Here is a 10,247-nt window from a genome sequence, read left to right as displayed (position 1 = left end):
AATATACAAATGCTTGTAACATTTTGGTTCTCAGGTTCAGTTACTCATAGCCTACATTATTACAATAAGTAGCTATACGATAATAAGCTATTATAAATTTCGACATTTTTCACTGAAGGTTTGTGTTTTCATCCACTGTATTTTCAAATTTGATTTTTGATTTTTGGGTTTTCAATCTTAGCACTAAGAATTTTTCATTATAATAATAATCAGTAAGCCTACTAATAAGTCAACCGAGAATGTTACGTGTGTAGTAAGAGTAGAAAATGCATACAAAATTTAGAATAAACGACACCAGGTAATAAGAATGCTTATTTAAATATTTCTTGAAGCTTACTTTGATAATCACAGTACAGTGTGATACCGGTATATATTACTTTCATACTGAATTCTGAGGAACTCAAATAGGTAATATCATATTAGAGGCTTTCAAATAGGATTCTGACAAATAACTAGCTTAAAGATGGGAATCAGCAATACCATTAACATTCATCTGACATAATATCAATGTGGGTATTGTCAACCCACAAAGTCTGCATTGAGTAAACAGTGGCGTTGAACCTCTGAACCTCTTAACAGGATATACAGGTTCAAAGTACAATAGTAGCTAGAACTAGGCATTTTGTCTTGTAATAGTTACAAATAAAAGCACGTGGGCTTCCTACTAGCAATATTCCGTGCTGTGTCTGTTTATATTGTTTTCTACAAGCGTGAGGATGAGAAGTAAGAGGTGAGGGAAGATGAGAAAAAGGGTTAGGAGTCGAAAAATGGGGAGGAAAAGGATGAGAAATGGAAGAGGAAAAGAAGGAGGAGGAGGTGTAGGATGAGGAGGAGTAGGAATGGAAGAAGAAATGAAGGAAGAGCAAGAATGTGAAGATGATTGAGAAAGAGGATGAAGTTGAAGAAAGAGGGAGAAGATGAAGAAATAGGAAGAGGATAAAGTAGAAGAAAGATTAAGAACAACAAGAATAAGGAATTGGAGTAGGATGAGTAGGAGGAATAGAAGGAAAAGAAGAAGATGGAGAAAGAGGAAGAAGATGAAGAGAGAGGAAGAACATGGAGAAAGAGGAAGAAGAGTAGCAAGAACAAGAATTAAAAGTAGAACAACAACAAGCTGAAGAAGAAGAAGAAGACAGAATAGTAGAAAACCATTCCTCCAATAGTGGCTTTTTAAAACTGTGTTGGCCGCAATATACATTATAAAGGAACATCAACATACTATACCTGTATAAAATAGAAAACATAATAGGATATGTGTTTTTGTGTATAGTTAGAATCATAATCAACACAGGTAGTGTTAAACCTTCACATAGAATGCTCCATGTATAACAATCTGTTTTAAGGCATCATTGTGTCTGCATTGCAGCCGATATCAACAGTATGAGGAAGAGGAGGATCATTGCAGCTTGTTCGGAATGTTTTTTTTTCTGGTGGGTTTCTAGCTGTTGGGCTTCTGGTGGGATGTGCTTCTAAATGAAATACAGACGTGTTTTTAACGCGGAAGATATGTTGCGGTAATAAATCAGGGATGTGTAGAAGTGTGAGTTGTGATAGTGAGGAAGAAGGAGGTGGTGACGAGAGGAGGAGGTGAAGGAGAAGGGGGAGGAGGAGAGGATGAGGAGAAAAATAATGTGTAGATGTGCAGAAATAGATGGTTGCGGTAACGGTCAATAATTTATCGACACCTAATTAATATGGCCGGAAAAGCAAGGATGACCAACGAAGGAGGGAGACAGAAATCTTATGGAAAAGAAGGGGAAGATTAATTAATGAGGAGAAAAAGAAGAAGATGAGGGAGGAAGAGAATAAGAAGGAAAAAAGGAAGAAGAAAAAATGAGACAGAGACAAAAGGAAAATGGAGTAGTGAAATAGGAGATGAAAAGGAAGGAGAAGGGGAAGAAAAAGAAAGATGGAAAATAAAAGAGGAGAATGAGTAAACGAAGAAGAAGAATAGACTAGAGAGTGAAGTATTGATGCTAACAGGAGAATAATATAAGTCAAAATGCAGGAGAATGTGAAGAATAGAAGAAAAATTCAGTAATTTATCATGTATCATGTCTTATGCATCATGATACAGAATACGATACATCTATCACGTACCTTAACACTAATCAAGTTCAACCAAGAAAAAAATATGACGTTAATAAAAAAAGATTTGCAGATGTAAAGGTATTTTCAGATCTTTTTGAATAATTATGATCTATTTAATCAGTGGAAGAGCTGTGTTTTGAAGAGTGAGTTGCGCTAGTTTTGTTCCATCTTCTACCTCATGTTGCCTCTGCAATATTTCTCACTTATCGAAAATCATTACAGTGAACGGACTCTTCAATCAGATCTTTCACACCATAAAAATGTAGTCTTCATATCAACACAGAAGAGATACTCCAATAATTATTATCTAAATGTGAGATCGGAGTTAAATTTTTGGACAAGACAATTTAATGATATAACCTGAAGCATCTTTCTCGAAAGAATTCTGTAGGTGTCGTTGTATTAGCTGCATTCAAGGATGCGAACATTTTATTAAGATGTTGTTTATAATAATGATGACAGTTTAAAGTTGTTCTCTGTTATCGAGAACCGGTTATTTTTCATTTTTTTCAAAGTCGACCGTTAAATTCTTTGATTGCTATCTTGGATTTGCGATAAGGTTTAGAAATAAGTCGGTTAAAATTCTTTACCAACCCTCAGGTAGATCGTGATTATATGTAGTTGTCATATAAAAAATAGATTGGAACTCCTCTAAATGACCAACTTTCTTTTCAATGGAGATCTAAAAATCTATTAATTTACCAGAAGCTCACACTGGAGCTTCAGAAAAAATCTTTTGATTTTGCCCGACTTAATAATTTATCCCACTGCTTTATCGTCTATTCATTCACTAGTCATCGGAAATTTATTTTTAGTGCTCCCTTGTTAATTTGTAGAGGATATTTTCTTTTTCAAGAGGTTAGTATCGACATGAATTTCAAAACAGCTTTTTAATGATAAGGTATGATTGTTTCATGAGGTGTTCTCACATCTATGATGATCGTTAACTTGCTAGTAGAGTGTATTTCAGAGAAAACTTATCTAGATATAAAACGTGAAGATTGCTTTCAAGATAAGAAGATAATTTAGATTTGCTCTAACTGATTGAAATTACAGTAAACATAAATTGGTTGTAGCTAAAAGTGTGTAAACAATAATTTCCTTCGATAAAATTTTCGTAGATATAAAACGTGAAGATTACTATTAATATAAGAAGATAATAATTTAGATCTGCTCCAACTGATTGAAACTACAGTAATCATAAATTGGCTGTAGATAAAAGTGTGTAAACAATATTTCCATAAAGAAATAAATTTCCATCTTGAAATACTAATTATTGTTGAAAATACTGTATTTCTGTTATGAAGGTTTTAGATGGCAGAATGTCATGTTTTTTTAAATAGGGCGGGTCAATATTCAATACGGACAAACTTCAATAATACAACATTTGAAGAGATCAGAAAAATTCCCGATATTCTGAGTTTTATGAAGGCGTTCGTATTAAGAATGTTCGTCTTATTGAACTTTCGAATTTTACTTTGGCTTCCACTGCCGGTTTTCATACCATGAAGGCTTACTATAGTAAGTACAATAATTGAAAATCTAGTATTATTAAGGTATTTGTCTCAACATGGTTAGTAGTGAAGGAAGAGGTACTATAACTAATCCTAATGAGATTCACCCAGTAATGTGCAATGATTGACTAATTTAGTTATTTTTTATTTATTTTTACAATTATTATGTATACATCAATACAATTATTGGGAGGAAACCCGCCAAAAACATTCATCAAATCATTTGTTTCAAATCATATTTTTTCTAACAACTTTCGCTACTTTCTCTCCTGAAACTGCCCTAATGTAGCACCCTAACATTTAACTTCCCAAATATCATTCGGAATGAAATATTGCGTCCACATTTTTACCAGTAAGCAGCAAGGCCTGACTACACTATACGTTATGTCCTTCAGTGTAGTTGGACCTCACCACAAACTGCCAATTAGAGGCTATTTGTTGTGGTTGAAAGGTCAAGCACCCGGTAAAGACATGCCAAAATTCGCCCCTATTTAATAGCAGTCGAATTCGATAATTTGAAGAGAGTTGGCACGCTAAATAATAGCAGATTAAGGCAATAAAATAGCGAACTTATGCTGTGGTTCATGTGAGATACGGTGCGTTAAATACTGTACTGTCGTAGAATCTGCCTGTGTACCGCCATGATTACTGCTTCGTTATTGTTCAATCAACCAATCGCAAGCAAATCAATCAGAGAGTTGAAACGTAATGGCGGAAGAAATCGCATGTTTATTTAAATCGTTAAATTAAAATTATAGAAATCATATAATACAGTCGATACAGTGGTAGACTGTAATCAAAACAAATAATTTTGGTAATTATAAGCACATCTTTAATCATTGAACCTTTTTTGGGTAACTAGGTTTGTGAACACCATTAGCATTGAAAGTTTGTTATCGTATCGTGGATAGTAAATTTTTGTGCATGAACAGAAATTTATTTCTTCACGCACAGTTCATTTGTCACATTTATATTTTTTATTACTGTAAGATGTTTCCCCCTTTTTCTTCCAAACTTGTTCGTATTTCCTGCTTTATTGATCTTGTGACAAATAAAGTTTTCTGTACCACTCTCTCAATTTCTCTAAAACTACTTCATAAATGATTGGTGATGGATGATTGTCTCTTCAATTGAGTATTGTATTTCTTGGCAAGTAATTTGTTGGTATGTATTTACTTTGATAGGAAATAAGTATTTTTGTTTTCTTGAAAAATTATTAAGTTTATTGTTTTATTGTTCATCAATAAATTGTCATTGCTTGCAAATAATTATATTTTTTGACAAATAGTTATCTTTATTGTTTTTGTTGGCAAAGTTTTGTTAGCTTTTGCAAGACAATCTATTGGTTATATTGTCATAGTATGTGGTTTATAAGAAAAATTTTTTTTAGCAAATAATTGTCACCAATCTGACGTCAGAGTGTCTCAAAGTCAAGGTTTCTAGAGACGATTACAAACGAATTTTACCTTTTTATAAGAAGAGACAACCTCCCAAATAAGGTCGGGTCACTAAATTTGGCCACTCATCGTCCATCGTCCATCTTTGCTCTCTTGTACATTCAAATTGGCGTCAATTTATTATCGATCGACAATTTTGCTCTGTTCTTATCGTATTCGGCCAAATTAAGCTGATTCCTGATTTCTGACTAATTGGGAAGAGGGAAGTGGAAGAAACAAGTAGGAGAAGGAGACTGAAGTGATTTGTGAGAGAATGAATGAAAAGCCAAGAAGGAAGAGAAGAGAGATATTTGATTTTGAGAAGATAGAGTGACAGAGAAAGCGTGAAGTGTGGATAGGAAAAAGGAAATATGTTGTTGGGAGGGAAGTGAAGAAGAAACAAAAGATACAAAGAAATTTGTTCCAAAATAATTTTCATTTTAAAAGGTATTGTAAGTCTATTTTTCATATTTTGAAGGATGAATGATCCGATGACTACTAAGATGGCTTAAGCGTTAGCTATGGGATCAATATGATGGAATATTGATGTGCTCCCAGTTTTAGATGCATTCCACTTAGAACCACTTGGAAATTGTATTGGAGCTCCTAACTGCCATTCAGTGGAGAAGGTCTCAACAAACCAACTTTGAAAAATTGAAGCATGTTTTATTCATGTAGGCATAATCTTAGTGATTAACAATCACTTTAACCACTGAATCAACCACTTTCCTCGAGTCTCGTCGCAAATTCGGACGCGATGCGACGAGACATGACGTGACGTGAGTCTGCTAGTTGAGTTAATGTCATATGATCATAAATGTCATAAAAAATGACCACATATATTTAATTATCTAATGTCATCAACTTGATCATATTAATTCTAGCTGACTCACATTACGTCATGTCACGTTGAGTCGCGTGTCAATTTGCGTTACATAATATTTATATTTGTGAATGCTATTTGAAGACATGTTGTGATTAGAATATGAAAGTGAGGGACTCAAGGAGAAAATCTTAGGATTGAAATTTGAAAGTAGCAAATCAAAATATAAATTTATAATATTGGGATGTTATAGAATTGAATTTGGAATCTTAGAATTTATTCGAATAGAAAATGTCGTTAATGCGACTAGAGTGATGAGAATCATCACAATTCACTATATTATCTTGGTGCAGGTGTTGGAATAATTTCAAACTAGATTGCAAATTTATTCTGGACACTCAGAGCAGAGGAGGCTGTTGCTACACTAGGTGCAAATGCGAATTGCAATCAAAGGAAGTAGATTGAAGCAGCAACTCCTTTTACAACTTATCGAGTCATCAATTTTTATGGATTTTAAATGAAGGAAACACTTGAGAATCATTGTCAAGATTGAAGATGTCCGTCCTATCATCATTTATTCTATTTTTTCTTTTGTTGTAGTCATCTCTCTTCACCCTTAATTATCCCATTCTATATTATATTTACGGTGAAATTTCCATTTTAGTAACAATAATTTATCTGTAGTTCTTGTTTTTCTTGGCATCCTGCGCTTTTTTCAAGAAATAATTTTATTATCTGCCAAAATCCTCTGTTTTCCGGTCCTTGCATTTCTTCTATACCCTTACCTTCATCCTTTCTCCTCCTCCATCTCCAACACTCTATATTCGTCTCCTTCTAAACCCTATCTTCTCCTCTTCCTTGTTATATTTTTTCTACTTTTCCCCCTTCTTCATGTCTCCCCTCATTTCTTCAGTAACCATCAATTTTTACAATTTATTTTTCTTTTTTTTCTTCCAACGTTTTCTTTATGCTTCTTCTCTAAATTGTTTTCATTCCTCATTCTTCTCTTCCCTATATTTCTTTTTTCTTCAGACACCTTCCCATACTCTTAGTTATAATTCTCTTGGAAGCAACTTTTAGTGGAATTCATTTACTGTCTATGTAGTTCTTCCATTTTTCCTCCCCTTCAAGCCACTTCTCTCGTATTCAACGCCATTTTTGTTTCTCTCCTCACCGTTATTCAATTCTGGTCATAATTCTAAGTCTTCAACTATCAATCCACCCTACTTTTCTCACCTTTAAGCCCTCATTCTCCAGTCACTTCTTCTTATCTCAATTTTCTCTTCTCTTCTTTTTTCCTTATTTTCCTCTCCTCAGCTACTTTATTCTCTACTCCTTCATTTTATTTCTATTCCCATCTGAAATCATCAAGCCATTTGCAGAAAACCTATTATTTCTTCTCAATCATATTTCTCCACTTCAATTCACTTTGTTGCAAAATCTAACGGAAAAATCAGGCCTATTAATATCAATGGTGTTCAGTCGTGGTCATTTCCAAGGCGATTTGTAAGCAGTCAGTCATTGGCAATAAGCACAGAATTTATTGCTTTCAAATTCCTCCGCAATTACAGGAAGTTAGCAATCGTTGTTGTAGGTCTCAAGTCTCAAGGAAATGCCAAAGATTTCATTTCTAGCTCTTCTGGTCATCTTATTCAAAAGTACATCATCCAAGTACTGCTCTTACAATGAAAATGGAAGGTAATAATTATAGGAATGATAACACTTTCATAGGTATATGTTCTACGTCCATATGTTGTAGTTGAATAGAGCTTCTGTATCGCAGATCTGTCTGATCAGTCCATAATATTTCACTTGAGTACTCTAAATTATTTCCTCCTGGCCAAATGAATATTTTTCTACCCATTCATAACACTTGCGTCCTACCATTTACTATCCCCGTATTGTTTCTCAATAATTTATTCAAGACGATATCAAATGAGAATTTGTTTAAGAAAGGCTTAGCCCACTAGAGCTATTAGCATCACTATGTAGATTGTTTGTTGAACAACTCATTCATAAAAGTGTATCGATGTGTCAGATCGATTGTGTCGAAACCCACACATAGTGAAGGCATAATTATCAACTTCCATGATCGATTGTGATAGTCGATAATTCACTCAAATTAGTCTTGATTGTGTGCAATAAAAATGCCTTCTAATGCATCTAATTTGAACTTCGTTTAACGCCTCTTGCTTTGATCATTGTCATATGTGGTACCAAATTATCGATCATTGTTTGAAATATCCAGATGAAGGAATTTTCTTGGAAACATAATAATCTATCGATCTGAGTATCAGGCTATCAATGACAGGTGTTTTAAATGTAGGTTGTATAGAAGATTCAATTTTTCTATTCATGTAGCTTACAATGAAAGCTAGACTCTAGTTTCATAATAGCTGACAGATAAATGCTAGTTCATAATAACAAATAGTTAAAATTCAGCAAAATTCTGTTGAATTTCACAGCTTTTGGTTTATTAGTTTTCGTTAAAATTATTGAGCGAAAAAATAAAATTCAATTTGATTATGACAATGAATGATTATGATTATAGCGATTCAGTTGTATCTGCATGAACCAGTGAAGTTCAACGCATCAATGTTCAAAGAGCATATTCTAAGATAAGTCTATTCTTTGAGTGTAGTTTAAACTCTATTCTTGGGAAAGAATACCTGTTCTCCACAGAAGAGGATTTCATATTCTCCAATCTACCGGGAATCAGAGACATATTATTACAAGATTTTCAACCATAATTTATCTACTCTTACTATTTTTATATATTTCAGAGAAATTGCATATCAATTGAAATACAACATGCTCAATCCTATTCAACTGGATAAGACAGGAAGGATAACTAATTCCATTTCAAACTAACTTGAAAGGTCAAATCTTCAACATCTCAGGCATTTTCTCTCCAAGTCCAACTTATCCAAGACAGCTAACTAACAACTCAATGAGGCAATTAAACTTCTTACAGACAACTAAAACAAATGCAACTACTATTAGAATACAAAAGACATAAAGAAAACGTAGAACTAGTTTGAAGTAGTTAACTGCAACTTAAGATTCGAATTGTTCAATGGAGACAGCAATAAAATCCAAGACGGACTCAGGATGAACTTCAGTTAGTTGAAGGTGATAATTAGTGCACTAGTTAAATAACTCAATCAAGCGTCTAATCAGCCATAAAAGGATGTGCATGTGACTTGTTCTCTAGGAAAGCAGTTTTTAATTGGGTTTAATTCGAATTGGCCGCCGGTTCAGTTGAGGTGGTATGGTAACTATACTGAGATCCAGCACTTTAGCATTCCTTATCACCGCTTCCTATTCCACCAATGCTGACAGATGGAGATGAATCTCACTATAAATTGAGGAAATAAGGGAAGAACATCTTCGATTAAGTTATCTGTCTAGCTTGTATCTGGTTTGTTCAGTTTTTCCGATCATTTAACTGGTTTTGTTCATGTCATGCGGTATCTTATCTGCTGAAAATCGGATTGGAAATAGATTTGCATCTCTTAATTGATTTACAAATGATGTGTAGTGGTCTTATCTAGTGGATATTCAATTTGAAATATATTTTCAACTTCGTCATTATAAATAATCATCCATTTTACGAGATTGATGGAGAGTTATCATCTCAGATGAAGCCTCAAATTTCGTTGAAAAGTAATTCAATGTAGAATCTAGATTCTTTTGAAAAGATACTTTGTTAGTAATGTAACAGTGTATCAAAAATAGTCTTCGAATACAATACTTGTAATTACTGTTGAGAAAAAACTTTTGTCTGAATGTGATTCCCACATAAGAGCATCAAATTGAATAGATTCCAAGTCGTTCTAACTTTAGAAGAATAGATCATTGTACTCAGTTCTAGTTGTGCATTGGAGCAAAACCTCCTCCTCCCACTATCTAGGCTATCTTAGTTTGATCTACTAGCTTCATCTGCTAGTTCCGGATTCCTAGCTAGCCTGTGCTGCAAAAGGCTATAGGCTAGCTGTCTTGTTACTTGACCAGGTCCAAGCGCCTTCAAACTATGCATAATAGCAGTGTGAATCTATCAGACTATGGTGAAATTCACTTCAATCTGTCAGCATTGTTTGAATGGGAAGCGTTGTTGTTAGCTATGGGGGTTGCTGACAATCGAGAGAAAATCTGACTATTGAGCTTTGGTCAGCACACTGGATAGATGCGAATAAGTAATGCGCATAAGTAATGCGAGGTGCCTTGTTGTTTTAAACGCCCTGGTCAATGAGGTGATATTTCAAATCGTGTATGAGGTCTTGCAGACCCGGGGCAGGAATCGAGAGGGTACATGGGATTGAGATAGTAGTAAAGAGAGTACATGAGATTGGGAGAGAAGTGAAGAGGGTACATGAGATTGGA

This window comes from Nilaparvata lugens, chromosome 8 (assembly GCF_014356525.2).
Source record: "Nilaparvata lugens isolate BPH chromosome 8, ASM1435652v1, whole genome shotgun sequence".
In the NCBI taxonomy this organism is placed as follows: Eukaryota; Metazoa; Arthropoda; class Insecta; order Hemiptera; family Delphacidae; genus Nilaparvata; species Nilaparvata lugens.
Note: the sequence above shows the minus strand (reverse complement) of the source record.